General features: G+C 42.6%; 1 long non-coding RNA gene across 1 annotated transcript in view; it reads left to right on the top strand.

The window, feature by feature from the left end:
* The window catches only part of LOC306933458, a 34,643-nt gene extending 18,336 nt beyond the window's left edge, over positions 1-16,307 (top strand). Inside the window, exon 3 of the long non-coding RNA XR_013791232.1 lies at positions 15,570-16,307. This is a non-coding gene — a long non-coding RNA (uncharacterized lncRNA). The remainder of the gene's footprint in view (positions 1-15,569) is intronic.
* Positions 16,308-16,675: the final 368 nt, after the last annotated feature.

A 16,675-nucleotide genomic window follows, 5' to 3' on the forward strand; every position in this document is an offset into this window, starting at 1 on the left:
GTAGGGAGGACATCATAGGTGGATCGAATAAGGAAACTTATCCTGCTCTCCCATCTCATCCACTGGCCCTGTTTTACTTGCGACACAGCCTTGGTACACCTGCTTGCTTCCTCCTGTCGGCGGACTTCGGCCACAACCATTTTACGCCGCTCCCGGGAGGCTGCTTTGCTCCAGCAGGGTCGCTTTTCACCCAACCCCAAGCCACTTCTTCCATGTTGAACTTGGCCCACGATGTCACTGTGGTGGAGAGCAGATTTTGCCTGCTCTACCGCGTTCTTAACAGTCCACTTCCTTCCTGTTGCCAGGGTTGGGGCAGTAGCTCGGATTACGGTGTCCTTTGATTCTGTCAGGGTCATCTCTAATCTCACTTTTGTGCATTTGAACTCCTCAGTGAGGCTAGAGAGGGGCAGCTGGAGTAGCCCCTGGCCATACAGGGCCACACTACTTAGGCATCGAGGGGCCCCTAACCACTTTCTCAGATGAGAGCTAATCATCCTCTCCATCTTCTCAACTCTTGTGAGTGTGATGTCATACATGGTTAGTGGCCACATAAGGCAGGCACCAGATTTTCAGCTTGCCAGGCAGCATGGATTTGTCAATGGTCTCCAGGCCTTTGATGAGTTCTTGCCTGAGTTCGTGTGCCTGATCAGAGTCTTTAAGCTTTGAGTCGTACCATCTTCCGAGACTTTTGATTGGCTTTTCAGTGACCGTTGGGATAGGTTCTTCATCGATGAAGAACCTTTGTTCCATCAGTTTGCCTTTAACTATGGAGATGCTCCTTGATTTGGATGGCTTGAATTTCATTCTGGCCCCGGTGATGTTCTGTTGGAGCTTTCCTAGGAGGCGCCTGGTACAAGGTACTGTGTTTGTCATGGTTGTCATGTCATCCATATAGGCCCTGATGGGTGGTAGCCGGATTCCAGAGGTTAGCCGCTCACCGCCCACCACCCACTTGGAGGCTCTTATGATGACTTCCATCGCCATGGTGAATGCCAATGGGGAAATGGTACATCCTGCCATAATGCCAATCTCCATGCGATGCCATGTGGTGGTAAACTCTGGCGTGGTGAAACAGAGCTGAAGGTCTTGAAAATAGGACTTGACCAGGTGCTTGATGGTCTCGGGTATCCTAAAGAAGTCAAAGGATGCCCAGATGAAACTGTGGGGGACTGATCTGAACGCATTAGCGAGGTCAAGGAAAACAACAGTGAGATCCCTCTTCTCCTTCTTAGCAGACTGAATTTGGTGCCAGATCATGCTGGTGTGTTCAAGGCATCCAGAGAACCCTGGGATGCCTGCTTTTTGGACTGATGTATCCACAAGGTTGTTTCTCTCCAGATAGCTGGACACCCTCTGAGCTATGACGCTGAAGAAAATCTTACCCTCTACATTAAGCAGACTGATGGGTCGGAATTGGCTGATATCCGTGGAGTCCTGATTCCTTTTGGAATCAGGACTCCTACTGCCCTGCGCCATGCTTTAGGTATAATTCCCTTCTCCCAGGCTACTCTCATTAGTCTCCACAAGAAACAAAGAACATCTGGAGCATTCTTGTAGACTCGGTACGGAACTCCATTTGGCCCTGGGGCTGATGAAGCTCTCGCCCGCTTCACTGCGTGTTCCACCTCCCTCCACTTGGGAGGATTAATGTCCATTTGATGTTCAGGTTCCTCGATTGGTGGAATGTCAGATGGAATAGCTATCTGTTCGTGCCTCTTGTCATCCGCATACATCGTTTCCAGATATGTTTCCAGCTCCTGCCTTGATGTTTTTAGGTTTCCTCCCTTCTCTTTGGTGAATAGTGTTTTCACGAACTTGAAGGGGTCCTTGAAGAAGCGTGATCTTGCACGTTCTCTCTTTTTCCTTGACTTTCGCAAGTTCTCTGCTCGCTCAGACTTGTTAGCCGGCTTCTGAGGTTTCCCTGGAGGATGTTGATTCCCTCCTTCTCAACATCAGAAGCCTTCCTCCACAGCTTCTTGAGTTGCCTCCTCTCCCGGATGAGCCGATCGATCTCCTGTTGTCGCCTGGATTTGCTCTCTAATGCTGGTGGTTTTGCCAGCTTGCTCCTTACTTCATACCGTTCTGCTCCGTATGAGTAGATGATGTCTCCCATCTTGTCAAGCTTTCTTTCAACTGTGCCGCTCATGCTTTGTAGGACACTGGTCAGGTCCCTGTTTATTGTCTCCCATTGTTTCTTCTCCGAGGCTCCAGGCCATTTCACCTGGGGTTTGTTTCCACTGATCTTCCTCTCCATTGCTGGTTTTGGCTGGATGGGCTCCATACATTCCTCTGCCTCCGCCACTGTGCTTGAGTTTCCTTCTTCAGGGGGGCTGATGTCCTGCGAACTTTGGTGAGATTCCGGTCGCTGAACTTCATTCGACTGACTTGATCGACTTCTCAAGAAGTACGAATCAATGCGAGGTCCCCGTTTTCCCTCCTTCAAGCACTTCTTTCTTCCTTGATGTATTTTCAGGCCCTTTGAAGATGTCACATTCCTCCAGCCGCAGGGACAGACCTGAAGCGTTTTCTCGGATGTTGATGCGCATGTCTTCCTCGTAGTCTTTTCCGTTCCAGGGTCTAAAGCCGAGTTATCCGTCTGTGAGTCTTCTTCCGCCCCCACTCTCGCAGACTCTAGGGGTATTTCTTCTTGTATTCTATTCGTAGCAATTTGCGGGTGTCTCCAAATACTAACTAGCATTGGATCCTGCTGATATGGGTAGCTAGCCCATACCTGCCCCAGTGGGGTCTATTTCCTCCTGTCAGCTGTCTTTCCAGCAGCCACATGGTCTTTCCCTTGTTGTCAGCCATTCTATTCAAGGCAGTCACTGGATGAATCCAGAGTGAATGATTTCGAAAACACAGGACATGATGTTAGGTCCAAAAGTGCCTAGGGACTCTGCAAGGCAGGGGCGTCCTACTCCCTGAGCCAGGCTTGCACTTGACCGCATACCTAACGATCGAAGACTTGAGCACTGTGATGTCGAGACAGCTGGACAGACACTTCACAGGGGTTGTCAATTATTGTTATTATATTAAAACATCATCTAGCAAAACCTTATTCTCGATTATTCAATTGATAAGTTATCCATAGAAAATATTTGATAGTTGTAGCCCTAGTGCATATTTGAACATTAATAAATGTGCTTAATTGAAGCAAATACAAAATAAATGTCGTGGTCGAGGACGTGTGCACACATCCGCCGAGCTCGTTGACGGAAAACAGCTGGGCGAGCGCTGGAGCTTTGGCATGGGGGGTCAGATCGACATGGAATTAATTCTGTACTGGCCATATAAGGATCATGTCTTGAGTGTACAGGGTTTGATGAGGTGAGGTCAGATCAACATATGGAATGTCAGAACAAGTCAGCTCCATACAGTATATGGAGATCTAAGGGTGGTAGCGGGGACATTCTCTTGAGTGTACAGGGTTGATGAGGGCCTTAATTTTCGGGCCTCTAGTTTTCGCCGGCTGCCGGACGCAGCTGCACTAATAACTTTGAGGCAGGCCTGTCTAGAGTTTGAAATTTGAATGTATAAGTCAAAAGGGACAGAATAACATAAAACAGCGCACATCCTCCGATCTTGGTGCTGAGCCAAACTGTTACACTAACAGATATCATGAAGAAAAGCAAGGGCTCGCAACTCACTTTATAATGGCAGGACATACAACGTTTCGACCGGTATTGGTCTTTCTCAAGGATACTTGAGAAAGACCAATACCGGTCCTGCCTGCTGTGATTGTGAATAAATACTTGGAGCATTATAAAGTGAGTTGTGACTTGCGAGCCAAAAGGGAGACATCGAAGAGGAAGGATGGATGGGGAAGGATCACCATATAGAATGTCAGAAAAGGTTCTGACATATATCCATATGGAGATCTAGGGGTTTGAGGTTTGAGGTCAGATGTAGAGTTTCTGCCCAATATTGATGACATCAGGGATCTCCATATACTGTATGGGCTTAACTGCAACATCTCCACATCTCCATCCCTGATGATGTCACATGATGTCACGAGACCACGGCACCATAATGGTGCCAGACACGGGAAATGCACGACACACTGACGGGAAATGCACAATTCCATAGTTAACTGCAACCTTCGGTCGCAATTAGGCTACTGTAAATGCATTGTTATTTTGAATGGAATCAAAATGAATGTTCTGCTTTCATTCCTTGTGTCCACAGTGCTGTGTGTTGGCACAACATTCACCATCCTCATCATCACTGCTGACCAGTGAAAATGGTGGCATTATTCTACCTGGGTGTTCATTTTGCACTGCGTTGTGTTGGGCTTGTGTTCATGTTGTGTGTTGTGCCTACGTACATCTGTGCCGTTCACTGCATGGGCCTTCCTGGTGTAGGATAGTTTGCACCTTTTCTGAACAGCCTGCAGTTGCTTGTAGTGGGGCCAGTTTTTGCCAAAACATTGTGTAGCCATATGGAAGCTCACCATCATGATGTGTGGCCTGGGGCCAATTTATGCTACTACAAATTAAAGTGACGTCAGAACGACAAAGAATGTGTCACAGAGGACCTTTTCCGACGACGGTAAAATAAAATGTTGCAGACAGCTTCATAAAATGTCATGTACACTCTGATTGGTGGGGAAGATGCACGAGACTACATCCACTTCCTTGTTTACATTCTGCAATGCAGTCATATGGGTGAGTCGCAGACAGTATGAATGCTCAAAACTCAGAACGTTGAGAGACACGGAAATAAATATCAGTTCATAAGGCCATAAATTGGCCTTCACACAGTGAAATCCTCATCGTTCATTTAACTCAGAGCGTGAACAGATGGAACCAAGTGGACTGTTTGGTTTAAATTTGGTCCATTTATAGTGACAGTGAGTGTGTGTGAGTGAGAGGAAGAGATGAAATTAGAGTGTACGTGGTATCAGTGAGAGAGAGAGAGACAGAGAGAGAGATTTGCAAAAGACACACGGGTAGAAGGTACGTACGTTTATATGATCAATCAATCATCAAACTCTGAGTGTACAAAAATGGATGAATATTATTATTTTTATCTACACAGGGTTACATGAACTCCCAGGGTTGTGCTGGGTGTGCACGCATGTCTTTGTGTCGTCAGCACTATAGTATGGCATGGTAGAGGAGGACAGCTTCCGTTGCCCACTGCATACTGTTACCATGGCAACCCGCGTCATTGCCAACCTGCAACGTTCCAAAAGTGAATCATTATCACCGGCCGAAGCTGGGAGAGGAGTGAATCACCATCTGCACTCGCGCACGCACACAGACACACACGTGCGCGCACATACATGTACGTACACATGCAAGGCACAGAATGTACAATCTCTCTACCTCTGTATCTCTCTTTTGGAAACACGCGCGCGTGCGCACACACACATGGAAACGCGCGTGCGCACACACACACATGTGTGCATGTGGACACGTGTGCAATTTGCATAGTATGCAAAGTAGCTCCAAGTCATTTCCCTTCACCTCCACATATAAAACCATGACCTGGGATTAAAACTCAAATGAAGGACTCTGCAGTACGTGACGCTGCTGTTAAACTGAGGTCGCAATCCAATCTTTTTTTATTTTTCCATTTGATTCACAGCACCAGATTTTCAAACAAGTTCTGCACACAATGGCCTGATAGAGGTTTGGCAACCAATACTAATGTTTGGGATGCATGTCATGCATATATCTCTAAAAGGTTTATTGTGACATGTGATATGAAAAGCTGCAAAACCTGTCAGTCAGTCAGTCAGTCCGTCTGTCCGTCACACCACCATGGCCGTCAGTCTGTCACACCTCGTGACATGTCACGCCACCTTATATGACCGTTATGAAGATCACGACACTAACCTCATCAAAGCCTGGATAGCTATACATTGAGAAGACTGAATCATCACCTAGATCTGCATATATGGAGCCGGCCAGAAACTCTACAACTGACCTCAAACCTCAAACCCTTAGATCTCCATATATTGAGCTGACCTGTTCTGACATTCCATATGTTGATCTTCCCCACCCGTCCATCCTCTTCGATGTCTCCCTTTAGACTGATACCTGTTCTCAACAGGCCCGAAAATTAAGCCAAGTATGGGCTTTTTAATGTTTGTTTAGAGTACTTATGATGTAAATCAAATGGCAGCCAAGTCTATGGACTTTTAACATTTGTTTAGGGCAGCAGGAAAACATTGACGACATGAGACGTCATGTGGCCAATATAAATACAGTGGGTGCTCACTTCACACAAGTGTGATTTATTTTGTGAAATTGTGAATATGTCCAGTGAATATACCATGGCACATTGTATAGCTCAACACATTAGGCATTGGCTTTACAGTAGGGCCGGGACTTTAACGCGTTAATTGAGATTAATTAACTACAGAAAAATTAACGCGTTAAAAAAATTAACGCATTTAATCGCACCTTTTTTTTCCACCGCGGAACGTTTCTCACTGGGTGCGTTTCTAGTAGTACTGAATAGGCTGCGGCACGCGAGCAGCAGCAGTTGTTTACACTACAGGCTACAGCTCCGTCAAAAAGCCCAAACCCAAATGAATCGAATGAAGAAGCCGCTTATATCGCTTTTGCTCCATGGATGGGACATTTAGATGTAAAAGCTATCGGATGTACGCGTGGATAGCGGCATGGCTGTGTGCAATGTCAGAGGGAAATGATCCATTTATGACCAACGTTAGCTTATATGCTAGGCTTGCTAGCTGCTTCAGTTTAACATGTCTCACAGACCACCGGAGACGCGCGGTGATTTCACCGCTGTCAAGCTGTCCTCGATGCGAAACATACTGAAGTAGCAAGCGTGGGTCAGCCCCAACCTCATGTGAAATGTTTCCCCCATAATAAAGTTGTTTTTATTTGTTCTCATGCCCCGCCATGTAAAGCACATTTGAGTATTCATATACACACTGCTGCTCTTGTTTATCTGTTGGGATAAAAAAGTTGTATTGCTTAAAGGGGAATACCACTCATTTTCAACATTTTTCTATGGAGTTGTGTGCACCCCCCCATTATGTGTTGCCTATAGAACTGGAGGTCTGAAAAAAACAGTAACATTATGAAGTACATTTTTGTGATGTCACTGAGATGTACTTCATAATGTTACTGATTTTTTTCAGACCTCCAGTTCTAGGCAACACAGAATGGGGGGGACTTTCTTATTATATCCACACAACAACTCTAAGGTATATTAATGACAGTAAAATGTTGAAAATGAGTGGAATCCCGTAGTCACTATTCACTGGGATACCAAAAAACATTTGAAAAAAAGGTTTCTCACTGTTCGCGGGTTGAATAATGGTATGCGATTAAAATGCGATTAATCGAGATTAATTAACTACAAAGCCTCTGATTAATTAGATTAATTTTTTTAATCGAGTCCCAGCTCTACTTTACAGATGACAAAATTAATGTAATTTCAAATCGTGTCCCTGACACGATTTTATCACAATCCAACCACAGAACCGCATGAAGTATGCTATGCAAGCCACGCTAATTCGCTACAAGAGCTTATGTGTGAGAGTCCAGTAATGTATTCTTGCAGTAGGGTGCATGTGCTATATTGACAGTCGATGGTCTTCTTAACCACTTAACCAATATACGTAGTTCACCAAAGTCCCCCAGGGCTCTATACTAGGCCCCCTCCTGTTTTTACTCTACACACCGCCCAGCAACAGCCAATCTACAAGATCACTACGTGTTGCAAGTTTGCATCGCCACAGGTTGTGAGCTTGTAGATCGATTATTGTTGGTAGAATGTTTCGCCCCCAGGATAGGGACGGACTCCAGGGTCTGTGTGGTTTCATGTGGCTTCCTTCTTCACAGCTCTCATTACCACTTCCTCACATGGGAAAACAGAGACAGAAAGGCTTGAAGCCTTTGCTTCTCTCATTGTGATGTATGTACTGTACAGCCCCAGGTTCATTTGTTTGACATTTGCAATTGATGTCTTCTATACCTCGAATTATGAATTGAAGGGAGCTTCCAACCTTTTCTCCCCTGACTCAAAGGAATTTTTCATAGCACTCAAAATGGATTGTGGCCTGTTTGTTATGAAGGTCGTTTCATCACAGCATTTACTGTCAGCATTGTTGGTAGTGCAGTCCATATAATAGAACCACCTACAGTAGATTCAAACCTGGATCTTAGCAAAAGGTATATCCAGACAGTATTAGGTTATATTAGGCATCACTGCAGGAGTGAGTGTGTGTGTGTGTGTGTGTGTGTGTGTGTGTGTGTGTGTGTGTGTGTGTGTGTGTGTGTGTGTGTGTGTGTGTGTGTGTGTGTGTGTGTGTGTGTGTCTGTGCGTGTGCGTGTGCGTGTGCGTGTGCATGTGCGCGTGTGTGTGTGTTCAACCCCTTTTGATCTCCTCCCTTCGGGAAACATGCTCAGGGTCACAGCATCAATATAACCAGGCAAGTGCATTGGGGCCGTGTTAGGATCCAGTGAAAGTGATTCCCCTTTGGCTGAACAGTAGATGTTTTGTTTCTTATGCAGAACCAGTGATTCTCCCGAGTTGAACCCAGGTAGTTACACCACCTGACAACATTAGCACATGTCTTAATGAGCCCTGGTCTCAACACTTTTTCTTTTCAGTTGAAAAGAATGCATTTGTACACATTGCGTTACACTATATAGAGTATAAAGTAGGCATAGAAATGTCTTAATCACATCCATTGTGAGCTTATAGAAAAATCCTCTATCCATTGTACATTGAAGTACAGTATAAACTGTAGAAGCGTGGAAACTGTTTGGTTGTGTTTTTGTAATTGTACAGTAAGCACTTATATATACGTTTGTTATATTTGGCACAGTCTTTTATGCACTTTTACTGTCACAAAACAGCGATGACAAACCTGAAGATAGAAGAGGAAACCACATTGTTGTTTCTGGCTCGCTTTGCCTCATATTTTATCATACTGTGTCAGCTGCTTGGAATGGTTTTTCCCTCCATCCTGACAGACAGTCTCAGGGGTCTGTTTGCCTGTTCTGTCTCTTGGCTGGCTTCACTTGATGTATTTTAATTGTTTAGCAGAAGTGAGGAATATTGCTTACTGAAAGGAATAAACAAACGTTTATGTTTGTGTTAATCATTGTTTTATTGGACTCCCGTCACCTGGATTCAGCTCCTGTACAACCCAACATACCCATTAACCACTTTGTTAAATGTCTAGAAACAATGCTAATAGAAGATTATTATCAGGCAGTAATTACCAGTCTTCCAGCCCAGTGGTCCTCATTAATTTTTGGATTGAGGCCACTTTGATCATTGTGGGAACTGCAGATAATTGTCCTGCCTAGTTCAAGAGGGCTGTATTTTCCTCTATCTATAATTGCATATATCCCATATCTCTGCTATATTTCTGCCCTTCATGTTTTCATCCCAGTTCCTTGTTCAAACACTATTTAAATTTCCTTAAATGAGGAGCTGTTACCCATAACTTCATCAGCCCATGTCTGTGTTGCATATAAAATGGCGAGAAAGGCCAATTAATGATTTACCAATGATAAAAAGGACTGTATTATTGTATTACTTCGATAACAGAGCTGAAACTATAAAACTATAAAAATACTTTTGAAAGTAATCAGAGTACAAATAAATACTCAGCACCACAACTCTAGGCAGAGAGCCTCTAACAATTGGCAAAAATGGTTATTAAACCTTTTAGATGATAAAGTTAATAATTAGCTTTAACAGGAATACTTTTAAGAGAATGATCAATATCCAAATGTTACCTTAAGCAGGAAATACTCTTTTAGAAAAATACCTTTAAATACCCAATAGAATAAATTAATCCACCAGGAAGAATGATTGTCCAGTCAGAGCAAATATGGTTTTTGTCAATTCATTTTCAGTTCGGAGAGCACAGGACAGATCCCACATACAGCCAAATTACAAAATGGACACGGTATATATATGATATTGTAATCAGATAGAATACGCTACACAGAGCATACGTGTCAAATAACCAAAGGAAGTTCAAACAATCACATCCTGTCCAAACCAGGAAGCATAATGTATGGGATATGTAGTCTTTAAAGGGCAAAATGTAGTTTATAACTGGGTTACGGGCTACTAGTTGGAAACTAGTATAGTTAAAGGGAGACGACTTGTCTGCGTTGGCAAAGCACCAAGGCCAGAATAACATGTTTTCCACAGAAAGGCAGACAATCGGGAAACAACAATTCTTTATCTTACTCGCTGACTGGGGGAGAATTAATTCTTATCTAAACGCTGGGCAGAAATTAGATGTAACTTAGTGGGTAGCTCCTTTCGGAACCCTACGTTAAAGTTTCTGACATTTTGATGACTTTATGTAGGGTTCCTTCTCACCGGCGTCAAGCGACATGGGATGCCATCTGATTTCCCCTGACTTAGCCCTGTGCTGCGGTGTGGGTGTCACGCTGACATAATCCAAACGAAGCATATGAACGCTATAGGAGACAACGAACCATCTGACCCCCCCCGCGAACGGCTCAGAAGCCGTTAAGTATTTTTAATGTTTGTACGACCGTTTTGCCAGCTCTGAAATTCTCTCTTGTTGACATCCCATTGTACCGCCTCTCGGCATCTCGGTTGGCTAGCAGCGCCTCCCTACGCGCCTCGTAGGCGCAGCTAGCCAACCGAGATGTCAACAAGGAGGGACCGAAGAGAGAATTTCAGAGCTGGCAAAACGGTCGTACAAACATTAAAAATACTTAACGGCTTCTGAGCCGTTCGCGGGGGGGGTCAGATGGTTCGTTGTCTCCTATAGCGTTCATATGCTTCGTTTGGAATATGTCAGCGTGACACCCACACCGCAGCACAGGGCTAAGTCAGGGGGAATCAGATGGCATCCCATGTCGCTTGACGCCGGTGAGACCGGACCCTACGTGGTAGGTCCAAAGGAGCTCAACCCGGGGGGTCCGGAGACGGGCTACTTAGTGGGATACAGGGCATGAAAAATACATGGGGTCATTGGGAACATGTAAACTTCCATCCACAAAATAACAGATCTACAATAATTCAAAATTATCCATCAGTCTGACACACACTGTTCTTGCAGTATTAAGTAAAAGACCATGAGTCTTCAACTTGTTCTTTGACTGGTGGGGCCTTTGTGTCTTTCTAAATGCAATAGATGTATTGCAACAGGGAGACATGGAGAAGGCTAGACTTCAATTCAAGAATCATTCAGGGTCAGAGTGAGACTTTAGATTTCAGAATGTTTCTTGCCAGGTATGTTTGCACATGTGAGGAATGTGCCTCAACGAGGAGGACAGTGCATTACATTTACTGTACAGCCGTGGTAACGGTTCTCAAAGTGGGATCCTTGGGTGGGTTCCATGGGAGCACAGCAACATGAGTTAATATATAGCATCACAATCACTTTAACCATTTTTAACCCTAATGTATACTTTGGATATTCAAAAATAGCTGATCTACAAGTCCACAGCGCATTGCAATGCTACACTTTGTGAGCTTGTAGATCTGCAACCTTTAAGATTTGGAATAATGTAGAAATGTTTTTATACAAATCTTCTCATATGGGGATCCCTGGCACAAACATACTACTGACACAATATACAGTACAGGATAAAGTTGTATACACTATATGACAATGTGTGTGCTGTGCATACTGTATAGGTGCATCATTTTCAGCAGCCGCGCTGGAGCGGCAGTGGCTCAGGGGTAGAGTGACCGGATGGGAACCATAAGGTTCCCAGTTCGAACCCGGGCTCCCCCAGAGTCACTGTCCAAGTGTCCTTGGATAAAGGCGCTATAAATGCACCATTTACCATTTAACCTGACATGTGGAAAGAAATGGAGATGTTTGGTGTGTGATTTGATGCTCTGGTGTTTATTATTTTATGGAAGGAGGGAAAAGAGTACATGTGCAGTGTGGCTAGTGTCTTTACTCTTTACTGATGTTTTGGGCTTTCCTTTTACTGTACAGCGGATGGTGTAAATATTGGTGTAAATTAAGTTCTGGTAGTTCTGTGCCAGTGATTTTTGCAGCCGTCTTTTCAGTATACTTTTACTGTAGCAGTCTGCAGTCCTGAGTAGTCAGGTTGCCAAACCGCATCACTACACTCTCAATGGATCTAAACAGCAATAGAAGTTCACAAGAGCGGAGTTTGATACTCATACCAAACCTCTTGAGACACCTCAGATAGTACAGTCTGTTATAAAAACAAAAACAAACCTCTTGTGATGCCTCAGACAGTACAGTACAGTCTCAGTTATAAAAGAAAACATTGATTACATCATTTCATACTGAGGCGATATCGAGAGAATTATCTCTAATGTCTAATTAATTCATAGAGGCTACAAACTTTTTAATTGCCAACTGCAGTTGTCATAGATCAAGTATATTATTTATGCACAGTATATGCACAGGTATGGTTTAATTGGCTAAGAGATTGTGGTGGTGTCTGTATTCATTATATATTTGTTCGGGCCTTTGTTCAATACATTCTGTCACACTCTGACTTAGTGTGGGTAGTGGTTTGCCAGGTTGAAATAATAGCAAAACATGGAAAGATACTGAAAAATCGCCAGAATCCTTGGTGATGCAGAGACGATGTGGGCTTTATTCACCTTTTACAGACCAGTGATCAAAATGAAGCATAAGTAAAATATTTCCAGCACTGGACAGATTGGCCCTGCATGGGTCTTCTCTCCTCAACAGTCCTTCCTTGACTTCCAGGCAGTGGCACAGGACTCCCTTCTTAAATAGGCTAAGCCCCTCCCACTGGACCATACCAAACCTGAATTTAATCAATTCCCTAATGTCCAGAGACATTACAATTCACACATTTAAAAGGGTTACATTTACTCAAATAATTATCCACATAATAATAAGTAATAATTACCCAATTTTCCACTTTAAAGTTAAACAAAACCAAAGTCAACAATCAATAAACAATCAAACAATATATCAAAACAATCCAACAAATACCATTCTCTGCAACATGCTGTAAACAATAAAGAACAATTCAAACTTTAACTCTGTGTTGTGGGATAGCATTCTCGTTATAGAAGTTATGGAAAAAATAACACAGGAAACGTATTGAAGGTTAAATGCAGTGTGAGTGACATTCCTATTGCGTTCTGCATGCCTTACGTCCAGTTTAAGTTCTTCCCATTTGAGCTTTCTGACTGCGAGCACCACTGTCATTAATAACCTTGGATTGTGGTGTAGAATGAAGTGCCTGTAGTGCACAGGCACTATCCAAAGCACTTTCCAGTGTGCATTACATGAACCCGTTCACTCATATATTCGCCCCATCAACAGCAGAGGCAACCATGCAAGGCACCAACCTTGCTCACGCACACCAAGCCAGGGGATCGAACAGGCCACCTTCTGAGCCACTGACACCCCAGAGTAGCACAGCCAGCAGCAGTTCAATGTTCATCTGTATATCCATACAATGTATTTTCAAAACATCCCCATCCTACTTCTACTTCTTAATCTTTTTGACAGAAGCAGAAAGAAGAAATATTGTATTGTAATTGTATACAATCATAGATACAGAGTACATATAAACTACAGGGAGAAGAAGATGAGTGTAAACGTTTTTGTTTTTTTTAAATGAGAGATAACTCTCAAAAAGAAAAAAAAGAAAAGAAAATCCATCTATTACACTCCCACCTGTAAAAACTTAAACTCCAGCCGTACAGGATGCAAATGTTGTCTTTGGCTAGTGCATCGTTCCCCCATCATAAACCGTCCAAAATAGGACTCTTCAGAGCCATCCATCAGTAGCTGTTATAAATCAATGCTCACTTGCTCAGGCCCCACACAAACTGATTCTGTAGGATTTCCTAAACAGTTCCTAGCCTATACACTATTACTACTGCCTGATTTCCATAAAACAAACAAGCAAAATAAAAAAAGCAGGAGCTGTCTTCTTGTTAGAATTCATTTTTGGTATTACGATTAGTGTTTCACAACAGAAATGGAACTGTGATTTGTTCTAGAAACACAGACCATGTGGGCACAGTCTCTCTCTCTCTCTCTCTCTCTCTCTCTCTCTCTCTCTCTCTCTCTCTCTCTCGGTGTGTCACTGTGTCTCTCACTTGTGCCATTCTTCTGTCAGATGAATTTCATATGCACACGTACTGTATGCAGGGCAGGCGTGTGCACACACACACACACACACACACACACACACACACACACACACACACACACACACACACACACACACACACACACACACACACACACACACACACACACACACACACACACACACACACACACACACACACACACGCCCGTCACCAGGTTTTGGTCCTTTCTCATATCCTGTCAGATGGTTAGGTGTTAATATCCTTTCAGAACACAATCTCATCCTCCAAATTCAATCCCCCAACCCGGATGTCCCGTGGTGCACCTTCAGACCCCGCAGAGGGGACATACTGTTGTGTTTTCGGCAGCCTCAACCTGTCATAATGTCACATCTGATACGTGTGTGTGTGTGTGTGTGTGTGTGTGTGTGTGTGTGTGTGTGTGTGTGTGTGTGTGTGTGTGTGTGTGTGTGTGTGTGAGACATTTGCTTGAGGATGCATGTTATAAACAGCCTGTTGTCTGATTTGGAAGCAGATCTTACAAGCATGTTCGCACCCCCTTTGATCGGTACGCAGTGGGTAGTTGGAGGAATGTAATGTCAAGTTTGGACTTTTGTGGGATCAATCGGTTTGTTTTCCCACTGAGGTCACTTGGTTTTCTTCCATTGTGTGTGCAAATGTGTACTGTAGCTGTTGACAGATACACTATTTGAATATAATTTACATTTGTATGTACATTGTACAAGAAGATCGCTCCTGGCATGTATTCTAGTTCAAAGCTGTAGTTTCTAAACATGTCTTCCCTGGGAAAAAAAGATGTGGGTAGCAGCATGTGGGTTTCTATTGTAGCTGTATACACACAGTCAAATCACACACACATACACACGTGTATGTGTTGCAAGGGTTCATTTGTGCATTTCTGTTATTTATCTGTCATTTTACTAAATAACTTGGGACTAATCTACTAAACCACTGCACTGTAATAACTCTTGGGGTGGAACAATAATACAAGGTCATAAAGAATTATTATTGGAAATATGGCAATTAGCTCAATCGATTGACTAGAAGTCTTGTACTCTTTGTCCACCCTGATTTACTAAACTATATTACTAAGCAAAGAATGCTCAGTAATGATATCTTCTGCACTTCTTAATTACTGATCCCACCAGCAAAGTGACCTGAAAGTCCTCCTCAGTGATGTAGGCTATCTTATCATTAAGGGGAAAAAATCATTTGTGAAATGGTGCTTTATTATTATTATTATTACCCTTATTATTATTATTATTATTATTATTATTATTATTATTATTATTATTATTATTATTATTATTATTATTATTATTATTATTATTACCCTTATTATTATTATTACCCTTATTATTATTATTATTATTATTACCCTTATTATTATTATTATTATTATTATTATTATATTGTTGTTGTTATGATTTGTTTTGGGTTATTTTGTTCCTTACAGTGTTTCTTTTCTCGTTACTGTTTGTGTTTTCCTTCAGGCTTTGTGTTGTTTCAGAACAACCCTGTGGAATTGGTCTCACGCTAAAGGAGGTGAACACAAGAAAGAAAGAAAGAAAGAAAGAAAGAAAGAAAGAAAGAAAGAAAGAAAGAAAGGGAGGAAGTTAAATAAGCCTATAGATTGTATTCATTACGACCTTGTCACTCACTGAAAATATAAACACTAAAAACATGACATGATGTGCAATTAGTTGAAAATCAGCAAATTATTAACTTAAAGGTGCTGTAAAAGTCATATTTTTGTTTAAAACAAAAAATATTTTGTTAAAAAGTTAAAGCTCTATATTCTCATAGAAATTATAATCATACTTACTGTACTTACTGTATGTTTGTTCAGTAACAGCACTCTCTCCAGCACAGTAAATGAAAATTCATTTTAAAGTGGGTCAATCCAATTTCGTCCAATCGCCATTTATCACCTTCAATTTCATAGTATTCCAATTCTAGTCGTCTCATTTCAGTTGTTTTTCCCTGTATCTCACTCATAATGATAATACCTTTTATTTGTAACACAGTTTACATTAAGGGCACAATTAGTTTTGGAAATGTAATAGCAATAACATAAAAACAGCATAAGACCCAATTAGTGATAAAACTGTGGATTTACAAATTATTAAAATCACACAAAGACATAGAAGAAACCTAAGAATGAAACAAAAAACAAAACAATAACACTTATACACAAAGTAGGTTTTTAGTCCATTTTTAAAAGCGTCCGTAGACAGTGGTACTCAAGTGGTCGGGGACGTGAAGCAGCCGAGCAGAAGGCCCGGTGTGGAGCTCGGTCCTGGGGGGATGGAGAAGGTTGGTATTGGTGGAGCGGCGGTGTGGAGCAGACTGAGGTTTGTGGGGTGAGGATTGAGAAGTTTGAGAACCACTTAAGTCCCTCAGGGCTCTATACTAGTGTTTTCTGTTATTGTGAGGAAGGCTTTCGCTGAAAATAGACAATCGACAAGCTCACAACGCAACGCCGTTGTTGTGAGTTTGTAGTTCTGCTATATTCCACGAAAGCTTTATCCTCACAATTAAATTGGGATGCTAGGGTTTAAGGTAGCTAGGGGGAGCATTGCCGTGGATGCACTGATGT

The sequence above is a fragment of the Electrona antarctica genome (assembly GCF_951216825.1).
Source record: "Electrona antarctica genome assembly, chromosome: 12".
Classification (NCBI taxonomy): Eukaryota; Metazoa; Chordata; class Actinopteri; order Myctophiformes; family Myctophidae; genus Electrona; species Electrona antarctica.